Source organism: Canis lupus, chromosome 11 (genome assembly GCF_048164855.1).
Source record: "Canis lupus baileyi chromosome 11, mCanLup2.hap1, whole genome shotgun sequence".
NCBI lineage: Eukaryota > Metazoa > Chordata > Mammalia > Carnivora > Canidae > Canis > Canis lupus.
Window position 1 is genome coordinate 19,068,807 of NC_132848.1, and position 23,106 is coordinate 19,091,912.

General features: G+C 41.9%; 2 long non-coding RNA genes across 3 annotated transcripts in view; both read left to right on the forward strand.

Annotated features, from left to right (window-relative positions):
• The window catches only part of LOC140642576 (uncharacterized), an 88,896-nt gene that overhangs the window by 61,164 nt on the left and 4,626 nt on the right, over positions 1 to 23,106 (forward strand). For both annotated transcript variants that reach the window (XR_012039017.1, XR_012039016.1), the window contains one exon: positions 22,722 to 22,940. This is a non-coding gene — a long non-coding RNA (uncharacterized lncRNA). The remainder of the gene's footprint in view (positions 1 to 22,721; positions 22,941 to 23,106) is intronic.
• Positions 17,018 to 19,814, forward strand: LOC140642577 (uncharacterized). The gene is made up of 2 exons (XR_012039018.1): positions 17,018 to 18,452; positions 19,658 to 19,814. It is a non-coding gene; the product is annotated as an uncharacterized lncRNA (long non-coding RNA).

Below are 23,106 nucleotides of genomic sequence, written 5' to 3' on the forward strand. Positions count from 1 at the left end.
ATATAATACAACTTGCTTAATCAAGGACTTTATGTTGTGAAGAGGCCTTCCAGAACATATTTAATTTCTTATCACCAACCTTTCCTCATTTGTTCTTTCCCCCAGCGACTATTTGACTTTCTCCTTCTTTGCCTTTGGCTATTCGAGTTTCCAATGTTACATCATGCAGTATTTGTCTTACAACTCCTGGTTCATTTCCCTTAACATAATGGCGTCCAGGGCCATCCATGTTGTCAACAATGTTAAGATTTCCTTCCTCTGAAGGTGAGATAATATACCATTTTATGGGTAGACTCAATCTGATCATCAGTAGACATAAATTTGTTTCTATAAGTTTGGCTGTTGTGACTAGTGCAGAACATGCACAGATATCTCTCCGAAGTTCAGATTTAAATCTTTGAAATGTGTTTCTGAAGAGTCATTGTGCTGCTGTATATTGTAGTTTTTTAAAAAATTTTGAGGGACTTCCATATTGTTTGTCATAGTGACTGCATCATTTTACATTGTCTCGAGTCTTTTTTTTGAGTTTTAAGTATAGAGCAATTCCATGTCTTATTTGAGCCCCAATGAATCAGAACCCCTGAATCAGATGGCTCTTCTAGGCAAACAATGAAGAATGGGATCAAAAATTTTGAACTATGAAAAGGTTATCAGTCACTCCTTATGGTCTTCTGACAGTAAGATATTAAGATGTTATTCTATTTCATTGCTGTTTGAAGAGTTTAGGTTCAGGAGACTCCAAAAATAATACATACCAAGGGTTGTAAATCTCTGTGCCTCCTCAAGTGAGCAAGGACATTCCATTGGGTATAAGAACAAAGGACATCATATAAATGGCTCAATTGAAGGTACCATGGAAATTCAAGCATGGATTTAAATATAACTATTCTAGGGACACCTTGATGACTCAGTCATGTAAGTGTACAGCTCTATTTTTAAAAAATTATTTTTATTGGAGTTTAATTTGCCAACAGATAGCATAATACCCAGTGCTCATACCGACAAGTGTCCCCCTCAGTGCCCATCACCCAAACACCCCAACCACCAACAAACCTCCTTTTCTACTACCCCTTGTTTGTTTCCCAGAGTTAGGTGTCTCTCATGTTTGTCATTCTCACTGATATTCTCACTCATTTTCTTTGAGGCACCTCCACACAGTTTTCCAGAGTGGCTGCACCAGGTCACATTCCCACCAACAGTGCAAGAGAGTTCCTCTTTCTCCACATCCGCTCCAACATTTGTGGTTTCATGTCTTGTTAATTTTCCCCATTCTCACTGGTGTGAGGTGGTATCTCAATGTGGTTTTGATTTGTATTTCCCTGATGGCCAGTGATGCAGAACATTTTCTCATGTGCTTGTTGGCCATGTCTACGTCTTCCTCTGTGAAATTTTTGTTCATGTCTTTTGCCCATTACATGATTGAATTGTTTGTTTCTTTGCTGTTGCGTTTCATAAGTTCTTTATAGATCTTGGATACTAGCCCTTTATCTGATACGTCGTTTGCAAATCTCTTCTCCCATTCTGTAGGGTGTCTTTTAGTTTTGTTGGCTGTTTCTTTTGCTGTGCAGAAGCTTTTTATCTTGATGAAGTCCCAATAATTCATTTTTGCTTTTGTTTCTCTTGCCTTCGTGGATGTATCTTGCAAGAAGTTATTGTGGCCAAGTGAAAAAAGGGTGTTGCCTGTGTTCTCCTCTAGGATTTTGATGGAATCTTGTCTCACATTTAGATCTTTAATCCATTTTGAGTTTATCTTTGTGTCTGGTGTAAGAGAATGATCCAGTTTCATTTTTCTGCATGTGCATGTTCAATTTTCCCAGCACCATTTATTGAAGAGACTGTCTTTTTTCCAGTGGATAGTCTTTCCTCCTTTGTCGAATATTAGTTGACCTATAAGTTGAGGATCCACTTCTGTATTCTGTCCCATTGATCTATGTGTCTGTTTTTGTGCCAGTACCACACTGTCTTGATGACCACAGCTTTGTAGTACAACCTGAAATCTGGCATTGTGATGCCCCCAGATATGGTTCTCTTTTTTAATATTCCCCTGGATATTCAGGATCTTTTGTGATTCCACACGAAACTTAACATGATTTGTTCCAATTCTCTGAAGAAAGTCCATGGTATTTTGATAGGCATTGTATTAAACGTGTAAATTGCCCTGGGTAACATTGATATTTTCACAATATGAATTCTGCCAATCCATGAGCATGGGATATTTTTCCATCTCTTTGTGTCTTCCTCCATTTCTTTTAGAAATGTTCTGTAGCTTTTAGGGTACAGATACTTTACCTCTTTGGTTAGGTTTATTCCAAGGTATCTTATGCTTTTGGGTGCTATTGTAAATTGGATTGACTCCTTAATTTCTCTTTCTTCAGTCTCATTGTTAATGTATAGAAATGCCACTGACTTCTGGGAATTGCTTTTGTATCCTGTCACACTGCCAAATTGCTGTATGTGTTCCAGCAATCTTGGGTTGGAGTTTTTTGAGATTTATGTACAGTATCATATCATCTGCGAAGAGGGAGAGTTTGACTTCTTCTTCTTTGCCAATTTGAATGCCTTTTATGTCTTTTTGTTGTCTGATTGCTGAGGCTAGGACTTCTAGTACTATGTTGAATAGCAGAGGTGAGAGTGGACATCCATGTCTTGTTCCTGATCTTATGGGAAAGGCTCCCAGTGTTTCCTCATTGAGAATGATATTTGCTGTGGGCTTTTCGCAGATGGCTTTTACGATGCTGAGGAACGTTCCCTCTATCCCTACACTCTGAAGAGTTTTGATCAGGAATGGATGCTGTATTTTGTCAAATGCTTTCTCTGCATCTATTGAGAGGATCCTATGGTTCTTGATTTTTCTCTTGCTGGTATGATGAATCACATTGATTGTTTTACGAGTGTTGAACCAGCCTTGCATCCCGGGGATAAATCCCACTTGGTCATGGTGAATGATCTTCTTAATGTATTGTTGTATCCTATTGGCTAGTATCTTGTTGAGAATTTTTGCATCTGTGTTCATAAGGTATATTGGTCTATAATTCTCCTATGTGGTGGGGTCTTTGGTTTTGGAATTAAGGTGATGCTGGCCTCATAGAATGAGTTTGGAAGTACTCCATCTCTATCTTTCTGAACAGCTTTAGCAGAATAGGTATGGGTTCTTCTTTAAACGTTTGATAGAATTCCCCTGGGAAACCAGACTGGCCCTAGACTTTTGTGTCTTGGGAGGTTTTTGATGACTGCTTCAAATTCCTCCCTGGTTATTGGCCTGTTCAGGTTTTCTATTTCTTCCTGTTCCAGTTTTGGTTCTTTGTGTTTTTCCAGAAATGGTCCATTTCTTCTAGATTGCCTAGTTTATTGGCATAAAGCTGTCATAATAAGTTTTTTTAATTGTTTGTATTTCCTTGCTACTAGTGGTGATCTCTCTTTCTCATTCATGATTTTATTAATTTGAGTCTTCTCTCTCTTCTTTTTAATAAGGCTGGCTAATGGTTTATCTATCTTATTAATTCTTTCAAAGAACCAACTCCTGGTTTTGTTGATCTATTCCACCGTTCTTCTGGTCTCTATTTCATTGAGTTTTTTTCGGATCTTTATTAACTGCCTTCTTCTGTTGGTGGAAGCTTTTATTTGTTGTTCCTTTTCCAGCTCCTTTAGGCTGAAGGTTAGCTTTTGTATTTGAGTTCTTTCTTGTTTTTTGAAGGATGCTTGTATTGTGATATATTTCCCCCTCAGGACTGCTTTTGCAGTCCCCTTTAGTTTTTCTTGGAGACCTGGTTTGGTGGTCACATATTCTTTCAGTTTTTGCCTATGTTGGAAGCTCTTTATCTCTCCTTCTATTCTGAATGAGAGCCTTGCTGGATAAAGTATTCTTGGCTGCAGGTTCTTCTCATTTAGGACCCTGAATCTATCCCGCCAGCCGCTTTTGGCCTTCCAGGTCTCTGTGGAGAGGTCTGCTGTTAACCTAATACTTCTCCCCATAAATGTTAGGGATCTCTTGTCTCTTTTTGCTTTATTGATCTTTTGTTTATCTTGTAATTTGCAAGGTTCACTATTAAATGTCAAGGTGATGAGCGGTTTTTATTGATTTTAGCAGGAGATCTCTCTCTCTCCTTGATCTGAATGCCGGTTTCCCTTCCCAAATTAGAGAATTTGTCACCTAAGATTTGTTCAAATACACTTTCTGGACGTCTGTCACCTTTAATTCCCTCTGGAACCCCAATTAAACGTAGATTTCTCCTTCTGAGGCTGTCATTTATTTCCCTTATCCTTTCCCCATGATTTTAATTGTTTTTCTCCTTTTTCTGAGCTTCCTTCCTTGCCATCAACTTGTCTTCTATGTCACTCACTTGTTCTTCTACCTCATTAACCTTCATCGTTAGAACCTCCACTTTGGACTGCATCTCCTTTAATTGATTTTTTTTTTATTGGTGTTCAATTTACTAACATACAGAATAACACCCAGTGCCCGTCACCCATTCACTGCCATCCCCCGCCCTCCTCCCCTTCCACCACCCCTAGTTCGTTTCCCAGAGTTAGCAGTCTTTACGTTCTGTCTCCCTTTCTGATATTTCCCACACATTTCTTCTCCCTTCCCTTATTTTCCCTTTCACTATTATTTATATTCCCCAAATGAATGAGAACATATAATGTTTGTCCTTCTCCGACTGACTTACTTCACTCAGCATAATACCCTCCAGTTCCATCCACGTTGAAGCAAATGGTGGGTATTTGTCATTTCTAATAGCTGAGTAATATTCCATTGTATACATAAACCACATCTTCTTTATCCATTCATCTTTCGTAGGACACCGAGGCTCCTTCCACAGTTTGGCTATCGTGGCCATTGCTGCTAGAAACATCGGGGTGCAGGTGTCCCGGCGTTTCATTGCATTTGTATCTTTGGGGTAAATCCCCAACAGTGCAATTGCTGGGTCGTAGGGCAGGTATATTTTTAACTGTTTGAGGAACCTCCACACAGTTTTCCAGAGTGGCTGCACCAGTTCACATTCCCACCAACAGTGTAAGAGGGTTCCATTTTCTCTGCATCCTCTCCAACATTTGTTGTTTCCTGCCTTGTTAATTTTCCCCATTCTCGGGGGAGGAGCAAGATGGCGGAAGAGCAGGGTCTCCAAATCACCTGTCTCCACCAAACTACCTAGAAAACCTTCAAATTATCCTGAAAATCTATGAATTCGGCCTGAGATTTAAAGAGAGACCAGCTGGAATGCAACAGTGAGGAGAGTTCGCGCTTCTATCAAGGTAGGAAGACGGGGGAAAAAGAAATAAAGGAACAAAGGCCTCCGAGGGGGAGGGGCCCCGCGAGGAGCCGGGCTGAGGCCGGGGCGAGTGTCCCCAGGACAGGAGAGCCCCGTCCCGGAGGAGCAGGAGCTGCACCGACCTTCCCGGGCGGAAAGGGGCTCGCGGGGAGTTGGAGCAGGACCCAGGAGGGCGGGGATGCCCTCGGGTTCCCTGGGACAGTAACAGACACCTGCGCGCCCAGGAGAGTGCGCCGAGCTCCCTAAGGGCTGCAGCGCGCACGGCGGGACCCGGCGGGACCCGGAGCAGCTGAAGGGGCTCGGGCGGCGGCTCCGCGGAGGGGGCTGCGCGGCCCCGGGATCAGCTCGGAGGGGCTCGGGCAGAGGAAGAGGCTCCGTGCGGAGGGGGCTGCGCGGTTCCAGGAGCAGCTCGGAGGGGCTTGGGCGGCGGCTCCGCGGAGGGGGCTGCGCGGCCCGGGAGCGCGAATCCACCAGCGCAGGCTCCGGAGCACAGGGCGCCGGGACACAGCCCAGGATCCCGCCTCCCCCGGGACAGGCAGAGGCCGGGAGGGCCCAGGACAGCGAGGACGCTCCTGCCCCAGCTGAGCAGATCAGCGGCCCCGCCCCGGAGCCTCCAGGCCCTGCAGACGGAGTTTCTGCCGGAGCTGAATCCAGGTTTCCAGAGCTGCCCCGCCACTGGGGCTGTTCCTCCTGCGGCCTCACGGGGTAAACAACCCCCACCGAGCCCTGCACCAGGCAGGGGCACAGCAGCTCCCCCAACTGCTAACACCTGAAAATCACAACAGGCCCCTCCCCCAGAACACCAGCTAGACTGACAACTTCCAGGAGAAGCCAAGGGACTTAAAGAACACAGAATCAGAAGATACTCCCCGGTGGTTCTTTTTTTGTTTGTTTGTTTTTGTTTTTGTTTTGTTTTGCTTTTTGATTTGTTTCCTTCCCCCACCCCCTTTTTTTCTCCTTTCTTTTTCTTTCTCTTTTTCTTCTTTTTTTTTTTTTCGTTTTTTTTTTCTTTTTCTTCCCTTTTTTTTTCTCTTTCTCTTTTCTTTCCTTCTTTCTCTCCTCTCTTTTTCTCTTTTTCCCAATACAACTTGCTTTTGGCCACTCTGCACTGAGCAAAATGACTAGAAGGAAAACCTCACCTCAAAAGAAAGAATCAGAAACAGTCCTCTCTCCCACAGAGTTACAAAATCTGGATTACAAGTCAATGTCAGAAAGCCAATTCAGAAGCACTATTATACAGCTACTGGTGGCTCTAGAAAAAAGTATAAAGGACTCAAGAGACTTCATGACTGCAGAATTTAGAGCTAATCAGGCAGAAATTAAAAACCAATTGAATGAGATGCAATCCAAACTAGAAGTCCTAACGACGAGGGTTAACGAGGTGGAAGAACGAGTGAGTGACCTAGAAGACAAGTTGACAGCAAAGAGGGAAACTGAGGAAAAAAGAGACAAACAATTAAAAGACCATGAAGATAGATTAAGGGAAATAAACGACAGCCTGAGGAAGAAAAACCTACGTTTAATTGGGGTTCCCGAGGGCGCCGAAAGGGACAGAGGGCCAGAATATGTATTTGAACAAATTCTAGCTGAAAACTTTCCTAATCTGGGAAGGGAAACAGGCATTCAGATCCAGGAAATAGAGAGATCCCCCCCTAAAATCAATAAAAACCGTTCAACACCTCGACATTTAATTGTGAAGCTTGCAAATTCCAAAGATAAAGAGAAGATCCTTAAAGCAGCAAGAGACAAGAAATCCCTGACTTTTATGGGGAGGAGTATTAGGGTAACAGCAGACCTCTCCACAGAGACCTGGCAGGCCAGAAAGGGCTGGCAGGATATATTCAGGGTCCTAAATGAAAAGAACATGCAACCAAGAATACTTTATCCAGCAAGGCTCTCATTCAAAATGGAAGGAGAGATAAAGAGCTTCCAAGACAGGCAGCAACTAAAAGAATATGTGACCTCCAAACCAGCTCTGCAAGAAATTTTAAGGGGGCCTCTTAAAATTCCCCTTTAAGAAGAAGTTCAGTGGAACAGTCCACAAAAACAAAGACTGAATAGATATCATGATGACACTAAACTCATATCTCTCAATAGTAACTCTGAATGTGAACGGGCTTAATGACCCCATCAAAAGGCGCAGGGTTTCAGACTGGAGAAAAAAGCAGGACCCATCTATTTGCTGTCTACAAGAGACTCATTTTAGACAGAAGGACACCTACAGCCTGAAAATAAAAGGTTGGAGAACCATTTACCATTCGAATGGTCCTCAAAAGAAAGCAGGGGTAGCCATCCTTATATCAGATAAACTAAAATTTACCCCAAAGACTGTAGTGAGAGATGAAGAGGGACACTATATCATACTTAAAGGATCTATTCAACAAGAGGACTTAACAATCCTCAATATATATGCTCCAAATGTGGGAGCTGCCAAATATATAAATCAATTATTAACCAAAGTGAAGAAATACTTAGATAATAATACACTTATACTTGGTGACTTCAATCTAGCTCTTTCTATACTCGATAGGTCTTCTAAGCAAAACATCTCCAAAGAAACGAGAGCTTTAAATGATACACTGGACCAGATGGATTTCACAGATATCTACAGAACTTTACATCCAAACTCAACTGAATACACATTCTTCTCAAGCGCACATGGAACTTTCTCCAGAATAGACCACATATTGGGTCACAAATCGGGTCTGAACCGATACCAAAAGATTGGGATTGTCCCCTGCATATTCTCGGACCATAATGCCTTGAAATTAGAACTAAATCACAACAAGAAGTTTGGAAGGACCTCAAACACATGGAGGTTAAGGACCATCCTGCTAAAAGATAAAAGGGTCAACCAGGAAATTAAGGAAGAATTAAAAAGATTCATGGAAACTAATGAGAATGAAGATACAACCGTTCAAAATCTTTGGGATGCAGCAAAAGCAGTCCTAAGGGGGAAATACATCGCAATACAAGCATCCATTCAAAAACTGGAAAGAACTCAAATACAAAAGCTAACCTTACACATAAAGGAGCTAGAGAAAAAACAGCAAATAGATCCTACACCCAAGAGAAGAAGGGAGCTAATAAAGATTCGAGCAGAACTCAACGAAATCGAGACCAGAAGAACTGTGGAACAGATCAACAGAACCAGGAGTTGGTTCTTTGAAAGAATTAATAAGATAGATAAACCATTAGCCAGCCTTATTAAAAAGAAGAGAGAGAAGACTCAAATTAATAAAATCATGAATGAGAAAGGAGAGATCACTACCAACACCAAGGAAATACAAACGATTTTAAAAACCTATTATGAACAGCTATACGCCAATAAATTAGGCAATCTAGAAGAAATGGACGCATTCCTGGAAAGCCACAAACTACCAAAACTGGAACAGGAAGAAATAGAAAACCTGAACAGGCCAATAACCAGGGAGGAAATTGAAGCAGTCATCAAAAACCTCCCAAGACACAAGAGTCCAGGGCCAGATGGCTTCCCAGGAGAATTTTATCAAACGTTTAAAGAAGAAATCATACCTATTCTCCTAAAGCTGTTTGGAAAGATAGAAAGAGATGGAGTACTTCCAAATTCGTTCTATGAAGCCAGCATCACCTTAATTCCAAAGCCAGACAAAGACCCCGCCAAAAAGGAGAATTACAGACCAATATCCCTGATGAACATGGATGCAAAAATTCTCAACAAGATACTGGCCAATAGGATCCAACAGTACATTAAGAAAATTATTCACCATGACCAAGTAGGATTTATCCCTGGGACACAAGGCTGGTTCAACACCCGTAAAACAATCAATGTGATTCATCATATCAGCAAGAGAAAAACCAAGAACCATATGATCCTCTCATTGGATGCAGAGAAAGCATTTGACAAAATACAGCATCCATTCCTGATCAAAACTCTTCAGAGTGTAGGGATAGAGGGAACATTCCTCGACATCTTAAAAGCCATCTATGAAAAGCCCACAGCAAATATCATTCTCAATGGGGAAGCACTGGGAGCCTTTCCCCTAAGATCAGGAACAAGACAGGGATGTCCACTCTCACCACTGCTATTCAACATAGTACTGGAAGTCCTAGCCTCAGCAATCAGACAACAAAAAGACATTAAAGGCATTCAAATTGGCAAAGAAGAAGTCAAACTCTCCCTCTTCGCCGATGACATGATACTCTACATAGAAAACCCAAAAGTCTCCACCCCAAGATTGCTAGAACTCATACAGAAATTCGGTAGCGTGGCAGGATACAAAATCAATGCCCAGAAGTCAGTGGCATTTCTATACACTAACAATGAGACTGAAGAAAGAGAAATTAAGGAGTCAATCCCATTTACAATTGCACCCAAAAGCATAAGATACCTAGGAATAAACCTCACCAAAGATGTAAAGGATCTATACCCTCAAAACTATAGAACACTTCTGAAAGAAATTGAGGAAGACACAAAGAGATGGAAAAATATTCCATGCTCATGGATTGGCAGAATTAATATTGTGAAAATGTCAATGTTACCCAGGGCAATATACACGTTTAATGCAATCCCTATCAAAATACCATGGACTTTCTTCAGAGAGTTAGAACAAATTATTTTAAGATTTGTGTGGAATCAGAAAAGACCCCGAATAGCCAGGGGAATTTTAAAAAAGAAAACCATAGCTGGGGGCATCACAATGCCAGATTTCAGGTTGTACTACAAAGCTGTGGTCATCAAGACAGTGTGGTACTGGCACAAAAACAGACACATAGATCAGTGGAACAGAACAGAGAATCCAGAAGTGGACCCTGAACTTTATGGGCAACTAATATTCGATAAAGGAGGAAAGACTATCCATTGGAAGAAAGACAGTCTCTTCAATAAATGGTGCTGGGAAAATTGGACATCCACATGCAGAAGAATGAAACTAGACCACTCTCTTTCACCATACACAAAGATAAACTCAAAATGGATGAAAGATCTAAATGTGAGACAAGATTCCATCAAAATCCTAGAGAAGAACACAGGCAACACCCTTTTTGAACTCGGCCATAGTAACTTCTTGCAAGATACATCCACGAAGGCAAAAGAAACAAAAGCAAAAATGAACTATTGGGACTTCATCAAGATAAGAAGCTTTTGCACAGCAAAGGATACAGTCAACAAAACTCAAAGACAACCTACAGAATGGGAGAAGATATTTGCAAATGACATATCAGATAAAGGGCTAGTTTCCAAGATCTATAAAGAACTTCTTAAACTCAACACCAAAGAAACAAACAATCCAATCATGAAATGGGCAAAAGAGATGAACAGAAATCTCACAGAAGAAGACATAGACATGGCCAACATGCACATGAGAAAATGCTCTGCATCACTTGCCATCAGGGAAATACAAATCAAAACCACAATGAGATACCACCTCACACCAGTGAGAATGGGAAAAATTAACAAGGCAGGAAACAACAAATGTTGGAGAGGATGTGGAGAAAAGGGAACCCTCTTACACTGTTGGTGGGAATGTGAACTGGTGCAGCCACTCTGGAAAACTGTGTGGAGGTTCCTCAAACAGTTAAAAATATACCTGCCCTACGACCCAGCAATTGCACTGTTGGGGATTTACCCCAAAGATACAAATGCAATGAAACGCCGGGACACCTGCACCCCGATGTTTCTAACAGCAATGGCCACGATAGCCAAACTGTGGAAGGAGCCTCGGTGTCCAACGAAAGATGAATGGATAAAGAAGATGTGGTTTATGTATACAATGGAATATTACTCAGCTATTAGAAATGACAAATACCCACCATTTGCTTCAACGTGGATGGAACTGGAGGGTATTATGCTGAGTGAAGTAAGTCAGTCGGAGAAGGACAAACATTATATGTTCTCATTCATTTGGGGAATATAAATAATAGTGAAAGGGAAAATAAGGGAAGGGAGAAGAAATGTGTGGGAAATATCAGAAAGGGAGACAGAACATAAAGACTGCTAACTCTGGGAAACGAACTAGGGGTGGTAGAAGGGGAGGAGGGCGGGGGGTGGGAGTGAATGGGTGACGGGCACTGGGTGTTATTCTGTATGTTAGTAAATTGAACACCAATAAAAAAAATAAAAAAATAAAAAAATAAAAAAAAAAATAATAATAATTAGGTTTACAAATAGTGTTAATGACATGGGGACATGATCATGATATTAAGTGAAAAGGACAGGATAAAAAAATGTTGTATCCAGTACTAACATAATTCGTTAAGATAATGTTTAATGTTGGGCAGATTTCTTCATCCCACCGGGCCTGTTCCCTCTTCTGAAAAATAGGAGTGATACCTATCACATGGCTTGTTGTGAATAAGATCATCTTTGGAAACGGTCTAGGATAGTGTCTGTAGGAAACAAGCAACTCATGGATCTTGCTGTAAAAATTTTAACAAAAGGGACTGAAAGACACTCTTTCAAGACATTAATGATAAAGCTGTGTTTGAGTGGTAAAAAAAAAAAAAAAAAATTTTCCCCATTCTCACTGGTGTGAGGTGGTATCTCATTGTAGTTTTGATTTGTATTTCCCTGATGGCAAGTGATGCAGAGCATTTTCTCATATGCATGTTGGCCATGTCTATGTCTTCCTCTGTGAGATTTCTGTTCATGTCTTTTGCCCATTTCATGATTGGATTGTTTGTTTCTTTGGTGTTGAGTTGAATAAGTTCTTTATAGATCTTGGAAACTAGCCCTTTGTCTGATATGTCATTTGCAAATATCTTCTCCCATTCTGTAGGGTGTCTTTTAGTTTTGTTGACTGTATCCTTTGCTGTGCAAAAGCTTCTTATCTTGATGAAGTCCCAATAGTTCATTTTTGCTTTTGTTTCTTTTGTCTTCGTGGATGTATCTTGCAAGAAGTTACTATGGCCGAGTTCAAAAAGGGTGTTGCCTGTGTTCTTCTCTAGTATTTTGATGGACTCTTGTCTCACATTTAGATCTTTCATCCATTTTGAGTTTATCTTTGTGTATGGTGCAAGAGAGTGGTCTAGTGTCATTCTTCTGCATGTGGATGTCCAATTTTCCCAGCACCATTTATTGAAGAGACTGTCTTTCTTCCAATGGATAGTCTTTCCTCCTTTATCGAATATTAGTTGACCATAAAGTTCAGGGTCCACTTCTGGATTCTCTATTCTGTTCCACTGATCTATGTGTCTGTTTTTGTGCCAGTACCACACTGTCTTGATGACCACAGCTTTGTAGTACAACCTGAAATCTGGCATTGTGATGCCCCCAGATATGGTTTTCTTTTTTAAAATTCCCCTGGCTATTCGGGGTCTTTTCTGATTCCACACAAATCTTAAAATAATTTGTTCTAACTCTCTGAAGAAAGTCCATGGTATTTTGATAGGGATTGCATTAAACGTGTATATTGCCCTGGGTAACATTGACATTTTCACAATATTAATTCTGCCAATCCATGAGCATGGAATATTTTTCCATCTCTTTGTGTCTTCCTCAATTTCTTTCAGAAGTGTTCTATAGTTTTGAGGGTATAGATCCTTTACATCTTTGGTGAGGTTTATTCCTAGGTATCTTATGCTTTTGGGTGCAATTGTAAATGGGATTGACTCCTTAATTTCTCTTTCTTCAGTCTCATTGTTAGTGTATAGAAATGCCACTGACTTCTGGGCATTGATTTTGTATCCTGCCATGCTACCGAATTGCTGTATGAGTTTTAGCAATCTTGGGGTGGAGGCTTTTGGGTTTTCTATGTAGAGTATCATGTCATCGGCGAAGAGGGAGAGTTTGACTTCTTCTTTGCCAATTTGAATGCCTTTAATGTCTTTTTGTTGTCTGATTGCTGAGGCTAGGACTTCCAGTACTATGTTGAATAGCAGTGGTGAGAGTGGACATCACTGTCTTGTTCCTGATCTTAGGGGAAAGGCTCCCAGTGCTTCCCTATTGAGAATGATATTTGCTGTGGGCTTTTCATAGATGGCTTTTAAGATGTCGAGGAATGTTCCCTCTATCCCTACACTCTGAAGAGTTTTGATCAGGAATGGATGCTGTATTTTGTCAAATGCTTTCTCTGCATCCAATGAGAGGATCATATGGTTCTTGGTTTTTCTCTTGCTGATATGATGAATCACATTGATTGTTTTACGGGTGTTGAACCAGCCTTGTGTCCCAGGGATAAATCCTACTTGGTCATCGTAATTAATTTTCTTAATGTATTGTTGGATCCTATTGGCCAGTATCTTGTTGAGAATTTTTGCATCCATGTTCATCAGGGATATTGGTCTGTAATTCTTTTTGGCGGGGTCTTTGTCTGGCTTTGGAATTAAGGTGATGCTGGCTTCATAGAACGAATTTGGAAGTACTCCATCTCTTTCTATCTTTCCAAACAGCTTTAGGAGAATAGGTATGATTTCTTCTTTAAACGTTTGATAAAATTCTCCTGGGAAGCCATCTGGCCCTGGACTCTTGTGTCTTGGGAGGTTTTTGATGACTGCTTCAATTTCCTCCCTGGTTATTGGCCTGTTCAGGTTTTCTATTTCTTCCTGTTCCAGTTTTGGTAGTTTGTGGCTTTCCAGGAATGCGTCCATTTCTTCTAGATTGCCTAATTTATTGGCGTATAGCTGTTCATAATATGTTTTAAAATCGTTTGTATTTCCTTGGTGTTGGTAGTGATCTCTCCTTTCTCATTCATGATTTTATTAATTTGAGTCTTCTCTCTCTTCTTTTTAATAAGGCTGGCTAATGGTTTATCTATCTTATTAATTCTTTCAAAGAACCAACTCCTGGTTCTGTTGATCTGTTCCACAGTTCTTCTGGTCTCGATTTCGTTGAGTTCTGCTCGAATCTTTATTAGCTCCCTTCTTCTCTTGGGTGTAGGATCTATTTGCTGTTTTTTCTCTAGCTCCTTTATGTGTAAGGTTAGCTTTTGTATTTGAGTTCTTTCCAGTTTTTGAATGGATGCTTGTATTGCGATGTATTTCCCCCTTAGGACTGCTTTTGCTGCTTCCCAAAGATTTTGAACGGTTGTATCTTCATTCTCATTAGTTTCCATGAATCTTTTTAATTCTTCCTTAATTTCCTGGTTGACCCTTTTATCTTTTAGCAGGATGGTCCTTAACCTCCATGTGTTTGAGGTCCTTCCAAACTTCTTGTTGTGATTTAGTTCTAATTTCAAGGCATTATGGTCCGAGAATATGCAGGGGACAATCCCAATCTCTTGGTATCGGTTCAGACCCGATTTGTGACCCAATATGTGGTCTATTCTGGAGAAAGTTCCATGTGCGCTTGAGAAGAATGTGTATTCAGTTGAGTTTGGATGTAAAGTTCTGTAGATATCTGTGAAATCCATCTGGTCCAGTGTATCATTTAAAGCTCTCGTTTCTTTGGAGATGTTTTGCTTAGAAGACCTATCGAGTATAGAAAGAGCTAGATTGAAGTCACCAAGTATAAGTGTATTATTATCTAAGTATTTCTTCACTTTGGTTATTAATTGATTTATATATTTGGCAGCTCCCACATTCGGAGCATATATATTGAGGATTGTTAAGTCCTCTTGTTGAATAGATCCTTTAAGTATGATATAGTGTCCCTCTTCATCTCTCACTACAGTCTTTGGGGTAAATTTTAGTTTATCTGATATAAGGATGGCTACCCCTGCTTTCTTTTGAGGACCATTCGAATGGTAAATGGTTCTCCAACCTTTTATTTTCAGGCTGTAGGTGTCCTTCTGTCTAAAATGAGTCTCTTGTAGACAGCAAATAGATGGGTCCTGCTTTTTTATCCAGTCTGAAACCCTGCGCCTTTTGATGGGGTCATTAAGCCCGTTCACATTCAGAGTTACTATTGAGAGATATGAGTTTAGTGTCATCATGATATCTATTCAGTCTTTGTTTTTGTGGACTGTTCCACTGAACTTCTTCTTAAAGGGGAATTTTAAGAGTCCCCCTTAAAATTTCTTGCAGAGCTGGTTTGGAGGTCACATATTCTTTTAGTTGCTGCCTGTCTTGGAAGCTCTTTATCTCTCCTTCCATTTTGAATGAGAGCCTTGCTGGATAAAGTATTCTTGGTTGCATGTTCTTGTCATTTAGGACCCTGAATATATCCTGCCAGCCCTTTCTGGCCTGCCAGGTCTCTGTGGAGAGGTCTGCTGTTACCCTAATACTCCTCCCCATAAAAGTCAGGGATTTCTTGTCTCTTGCTGCTTTAAGGATCTTCTCTTTATCTTTGGAATTTGCAAGCTTCACAATTAAATGTCGAGGTGTTGAACGGTTTTTATTGATTTTAGGGGGGGATCTCTCTATTTCCTGGATCTGAATGCCTGTTTCCCTTCCCAGATTAGGAAAGTTTTCAGCTAGAATTTGTTCAAATACATATTCTGGCCCTCTGGCCCTTTCGGCACCCTCGGGAACCCCAATTAAACGTAGGTTTTTCTTCCTCAGGCTGTCGTTTATTTCCCTTAATCTATCTTCATGGTCTTTTAATTGTTTGTCTCTTTTTTCGTCAGTTTCCCTCTTTGCTATCAACTTGTCTTCTATGTCACTCACTCGTTCTTCCACCTCGTTAACCCTCGTCGTTAGGACTTCTAGTTTGGATTGCATCTCATTCAATTGATTTTTAATTTCTGCCTGATTAGCTCTAAATTCTGCAGTCATGAAGTCTCTTGAGTCCTTTATACTTTTTTCTAGAGCCACCAGTAGCTGTATAATAGTGCTTCTGAATTGGCTTTCTGACATTGAATTGTAATCCAGATTTTGTAACTCTGTGGGAGAGAGGACTGTTTCTGATTCTTTCTTTTGAGGTGAGGTTTTCCTTCTAGTCATTTTGCTCAGTGCAGAGTGGCCAAAAGCAAGTCGTATTGGGAAAAAGAGAAAAGAGAGGAGAGAAAGAAGGAAAGAAAAGAGAAAGAGAAAAAAAAAGGGAAGAAAAAGAAAAAAAAACGAAAAAAAAAAAGAAGAAGAAAAAGAGAAAGAAAAAGAAAGGAGAAAAAAAGGGGGTGGGGGAAGGAAACAAATCAAAAAGCAAAACAAAACAAAAACAAAAACAAACAAACAAAAAAAGAACCACTGGGGAGTATCTTCTGATTCTGTGTTTTTTAAGTCCATTGGCTTCTCCTGGAAGTTGTCAGTCTAGCTGGTGTTCTGGGGGAGGGGCCTGTTGTGCTGATTTTCAGGTGTTAGCACTTGGGGGAGCTGCTGTGCCCCTGCCTGGTGCAGGGCTCAGTGGGGGTTGTTTACCCCGTGAGGCCGCAGGAGGAACAGCCCCAGTGGCGGGGCAGCTCTGGAAACCTGGATTCAGCTCCGGCAGGAACTCCGTCTGCAGGGCCTGGAGGCTCCGGGGCGGGGCCGCTGATCTGCTCAGCTCGGGGCAGGAGCGTCCTTGCTGTCCTGGGCCCTCCCGGCCTCTGCCTGTCCCGGGGGAGGCCGGATCCTGGGCTGTGTCCCGGCGCCCTGTGCTCCGGAGCCTGCGCTGTTGGATTCGCGCTCCCCGGCCGCGCAGCCCCCTCCGCGGAGCCGCCGCCCGAGCCCCTCCAGCTGCTCCGTGTCCCGCCGGGTCCCGCCGTGCGCGCTGCAGCCCTTAGGGAGCTCGGCGCACTCTCCTGGGCGCGCAGTTGCTGTTACTGTCCCTGGGAGCCCGAGGGCATCCTCGCTCTCCTGGGTCCTGCTCCAACTCCCTGCGAGCCCCTTTCCGCCCGGGAAGGTCGGTGCAGCTCCTGCGTCTCCGGGACGGGGCTCTCCTGTCCTGGGGACACTCGCCCCGGCCTCAGCCCGGCTCCTCGCGGGACCCCTCCCCCTTGGAGGCCTTTGTTCCTTTATTTCTTTTTCCCCCGTCTTCCTACCTTGATAGAAGCGCGAACTCTTCTCACTGTAGCATTCTAGCTGGTCTCTCTTTAAATCTCAGGCCGAATTCATAGATTTTCAGGATAATTTGAAGGTTTTCTAGGTAGTTTGGTGGAGACAGGTGATTTGGAGACCCTACTCTTCCGCCATCTTGCTCCTCCCTCTCCTTTAATTGATTTTTAATTTCGGGCTAAATAGATCTAAATTCTGCAGTCATGAAGTCTCTTGAATCCTTTATGCTTTTTTTCCAGAGCTACCAGTAGCTTTATAATTGTGCTTCTGAACTGGCTTTCTGACATTGAATTGTAATCCAAATTTTGTAACTCTGGGAGAGAGTACTATTTCTGATTCTTTCTTTTGTGATGAGTTGTTCCTTCTAGTTATTTTGCTCAGTGCAGAGTTGCTAAAAACAAGTTGTAATGGAAAAAAGAGAGAAAGAGAAAAAGATGGGTGGGGGTAAAACAAACAGAAAACAAAAAACAAGGAGGTGTATCCTCTGATTCTATATAAGTCCCTAGACTTCCCCTGGAACTTTCCAGCGGTGCTTGGTCACGATCTTGCTTCCCCTGCCCTTTCAGCTGGTCTCCTTGGGGAGCGGCTGCTGTGCTGATTCTCAGGTCTGTGAACCTGTGGGAGCTGCCCCGCCCCCTGCCAAGTTCATGGCTCAATGGGAGCTGTTTATCCTGTGATGTGTCTGCTCCCTGGCTGCTCAGCTCCATCCCAGGCACAGGGTGACAGGAGGAGGAGCAACAACAGCGGTGGTGGCCAGCTCTCCGGCTCTGAAGTCAGGTCCAGCAGTAACTTCCACAGCTCCCAGTCCACAGGGGCCTGGTTGTTCCTGGGGCAGGGGCGGGGGCTGCTGATCTGTACAGCTTCGGGGCACTTTGTGGCCGGAGTGTCCCTGCTCTCCTGTGTCCTCCCGGCCTCCACCTGCCCCAGGGGAGCATAGGATCTTGGGCTATGTCCCCTGGTGCCTTGTGCTCCGGGGCCTGCACTGCTGTAATCAAGCTCCCAGGCTGTGCTGCCCTACAACCTGCAGAGCCGGTTAGTTAGGAGTGATTGATTGATTTGGGGGAGAGAAAGGGAAAGGGATGGAAATAGAGAACATGAGTGGGGACAGGGTTAGAATGAGAAGTAGGCTACCCATGAGCTATAACACAACATGGAGCTGAATCCTGAACATGGGATCATACCTTGTACACAAGGTGGACAATTAAGTGACTGTTTCACTAGTAACGTTGATATCATTAAGTATCACTTCCATTCAGATCATCTGGAAGAGAGTAATGACCAAAGGATCATAGGGTGCATCTAGAAGGACACAGAGTACCCATCAGTACATTTTTATGCCACTCAAGAATAACTCAGGTAGGGGTGCCTGAGTTGCTCAGGCATTTACGAGTCTGCCTTTAGCGCAAGTCAGACTCTCTGAGACCTAAAATCAAGCTTAGTGCAGGGCTCTCCACTCAGGAAAGGGTATGTTTTTGCCTCTCTCCCTCTGCCCTTCTCACCCTCTTCTCTTTCTCTCAAATACATAAAGTGAAGCTTGAAGAAAACTAGAGAATAATTTTGGGACTGTTGCTCATTATAAATAGAGGGCTAGAGAATACAGAGGCATTTGGTTACCAGCATGGTCTGATCTGCACTGTTGGGCCACCCTTGGTATCAGGACTCTAATATGTGCTGTGTAATGATTTTGTTTTTTTGTGTATGTTTTGTTTTTTTGAGAATGTTTACTGAGTAAATATATATTGGCATATTGATCTACAATAAAAATAAATAAATAAATAATCTGATTTACTTGAAAAAAATAAAAGACCTCTGTGTTTCAGAAAAAAATAAAGTCTTTTGAGGTTTCCCTACTGTTTTTATTTTTTTATTTTTTTAATTTTTATTTATTTATGATAGTCACAGAAAGAGAGAGAGTGAGAGAGAGAGAGAGAGAGAGAGAGAGGCAGAGACACAGGCAGAGGGAGAAGCAGGCTCCATGCACCGGGAGCCTGATGTGGGATTCAATCCCGGGTCTCCAGGATCGAGCCCTGGGCCAAAGGCAGGCGCCAAACCGCTGCGCCACCCAGGGACCCCTCCCTATTGTTTTTAGCACTAAAGTCAGCAGTTTTATTTTCTGTTGGGTAGTTTAAATGTGTGTCAACTCCAAGACCTTCTAAAGCACACTCTCACACAGGTGGCTCTGCATGGTAAATGATGAGTAATGGGATCAAATATTTGAACGCTGAGAAAATTATCACTCATTCTTGTATGGTTTTGACAGCAAGAGGTCAGCATTTCACTGTATTGTAATGCATTTCCCAGGGTCTTATTCAAGTACATGTGACAACAACATTCCTAACCTTTCAAATCGATCTGCTATCTCCTTGAGGATGTGGGACAGCAAATCCTGTATCTTGGAGATAACAAAGGACATACTAAATAAAAAAAAAGGACATACTATACAAATTATTCAATGGAAGATACCATGAAAATTCATTCACTGAGTTGATTCAAGATTAATTATTCTAGTGGCACCTGGGTGGCTTTGTCAGTTAAGTGTCTAACTCTTGATTTTTACTTAGGTCATGATCTCTGGATCCTGAAATTGAACCCCATGTTGAGTTCCGCATTGGCTATGGAGTCTGCTCTAGATTTTCTTTTTCCCTCTGCCCCTCCTCTCCTCATACTTTCTCTTTCTGCCTTAAAAAAAATAATAAAATGAATCATTATTCTAGTTTACTCAGTGTGGCATACCTACGAGAATCATACTAAGGCATATTATTTTCGTTTCATGTGTGTACATTTTAATTTTCTATTGAGTCATTACTTTATAACCACAGTAGAAAAATTTAATTTACAACTCAAGTTTGATCTCATTCGATGGTAGATATTATGAAGCTAGTGTTTGATTATTAGTTTGTTGTTAAACATTACCAAAAATTGATCTTATTACTTTTTAATGAATAGACTTTATTATTTAGAATAAGTCAGAATAATTGAACAAGTAATATAATCTGTTTCCCTATATCCCTATTCCCTGGCACAGAATTTCCACAGTTATTAAACCTTGCATCATTGTAGAACATACCTTTGTCATGAAGAAGAAACCAGTATAGTGATATTGTTATTCATTGAAGTCTACCATTTCTATGAAGGTCAGCTCTGTGATGTGCCATAGTTCAGGTTTTGACAAATGCATAATATCATGCATGCACCATGTACAGTGTCAGTTCACTGCCTTTAATTCCCATGATTCAACTGTTAATGCTTATGCACTTTCTATAGAAATCTTAGTAACCATTTAGATTTGTCATCTGTACAGCTTTCTTTTTTTTTCACAATTAGAGTCATAAAACATGTCACTGTTTGGGATTTCCTTATTTTTTTAACTTTTAATTGTTCAATTAATGTTCATCCATGTCTTTTTGGTGGCTTGATACCTCAATTATTTTATTTCTAATATTTATTTAGTGGGAAAAAGTGCAAGTGTAAGGGGTAAGGGCAGAGGAAGACGGAGAGAGAATCTTTTTTTTTTTTAATTTTTATTTATTTATGATAGTCACACAGAGAGAAAGAGAGAGAGGCAGAGACAGGCAGAGGGAGAAGCAGGCTCCATGCACCAGGAGCCCGATGTGGGATTCGATCCCGGGTCTCCAGGATCGCGCCCTGGGCCAAAGGCAGGCGCCAAACCGCTGCGCCACCCAGGGATCCCGAGAGAATCTTAAGCAGGCTCCAGGCACAGCACGTGGCTGTTGCGTGGCTTGAACTAAGATCCTGAGGTCATGATCTGTGGAAAAATCCAGTAAGAAGCTTAACCGACTGAGACACAGAGGCTCCTTAAGAGCTCAATCACTTTATTACAAAATAGTATTTCCATGTATGGGTTGAACTGAAGTTTCTCTTTCATTCGCTTATAGAGGGACAAGCCTACTTGTCTCTAGTTTACGTGATCCTAAATAAAGCTCAATTTCTTTGAAAAACAAACCTGAATTTCTTGGGAAAAGACAGGTTTCAGGGACTAATCATCTGCATCAGTTTGGATTAGACCCATTAGAAAACAAATTTCAAATGGATGTAAGATGGTGGGGTAGAGGTCCTCATGTCAGCTAGTCCCCTATATTTAGCTACATAACTTTCAAGCCATCCTAAACACCAGTGAATTCAAGCTGAAGTCTAAACCAGAATGGTTGACTCTATAAATAAAAAGTGAAAAAATTATGCACAGTGGAGTGTGGAGAAATAAAATGGAATGGATTTATCAGAGGATAATGGGCGGAGTGGGGGTGAGAGCACGTGTAAGCCAGCTGCATGAAAGTGAAAGAGCCCTGAAATTCAAAATCTGGACCTTTAGAAATCTGCTCCTCAAGAGACTTTCCTCCCTAAAAGGGGCTCATTGGTGAAATGGTGCAGAACCACGAGTAAGTTAGTAGGATCTCTATATTCCTGGAGGCCAGAAAGTACCCATGTGCCTGAGCCAGCAGAGTTCCCAAGTATTGGTTCAAGCAAATGGGTTTAAATCAGCAAGCCTGGGAGAATGTTTAGGTTGTGGAGCCATCAACCACGATCACCGGCCAGGCCAGATGACCGTGGTCCATGTTGGGTCCATACAGGGGACTGGAATGCATCCTCCCCATTCATCTGGGAGAAGCAGAGTGGGTGACCATTGGAGAAGTTGAACCTTCTCCTTGCGGGGGGGTCAGCAACCACAAAAAGGGATAAACCTCCACTTCTTCCAGGAAGAGGGGGTGAGAGCAAAAGCAGCAAAGACTCTGCCTGAGGAAACCTAAACTTTGCATATTTCAGTGTCCCCCCATGTCTACGAGGGGGGAATTGGAGTAGGCAGGCAATTTGGCATCTCCAGATTTGTCAATCATCGCATCACTCATCTCTGGGGCTGGAGATCGATGTGCGGTCTTTTTTCCTCTCACCCCCAAAATAAGCATGAAAGGTTCCAGGGAACAAAATGCTCACAGAGCAAACAGCTTACAGTGAGACTGGCCCCTTGACAAGGTCAGTGAAGCTACCCAGGCAGAGACACCTGAGAATATGTGCAGCAGGCTATTCTGGGGACAATCACCTGGAAGGACAGGTGACCCACACATTTCCTGACCAAACAGTACTGGAACTTCCACAACTGGGGGAACATAGCATAGCTACTCAAGGTTTTCCTTTTATGATTCATTTTTCTTTCAAGATAAAATTGTACTCTATTTTTTCATATATTCCCAATTCACCTAATTTCTTATTTAATCAACTCTTCTTTTTGAAATCTTTTTTTAAACTTTTATATTTTAATGACATATTTTAATATCACTTGTGAAATGGACAGAGCATAGGAAAAGACATTTCTCTAAAGAGGACCTACTTGGGGCGAAAAGGCACATGATAGAATGCTCCACATCACTTGTGAACAGGAAAATACAAATCAAACCCACAATGAGATACCAAATTACACTGGTGAGAATGGCTAAATTTAACAACTACTGTTGGCGAGGATGTGGTGAAAGGGGTACCCCCTGACACTGACGATGGGAATGAGACATGGAACAGCCACTCTGGAAAACAGTGTGTAGGGTCCTCAGGAAGCTCAAAATAGAGATTCTGATACAAAGTGTTTCCTCTCAAATACCACCCTTGTCTCCCCAGATATACTCCCGTCTAGATAGCAGAAGTTGGTTGCTGTGCAGCTGCATTCACTGTGAAAGGACTATGATGTCACATGTTCCCATGGTGATGAGAAATATATCTCTGCCTTTCTCCCCAACTCTACTCTTTGAGCTGAGCAGTTCAAAGTTGATATTGAGTTCTCAGCTCTCTATCTAGCATCTTTGATGATGGGCAATCTCAATTGTTGCTCCTGCGAAGGTATGTTCATAAGGATCTTCTGAAGATGTCTTTGTTACCAACTGGATAGTTAACTGTTTTTCAAACTATTTATCTTATTGTTTAAAGTTTCCTCTCCCCTAATTGTCATGCGGAGTCATACCTATGTGTTTTTGTTTGTTCTAGTCCTCCATTTCTATTTTTGGTT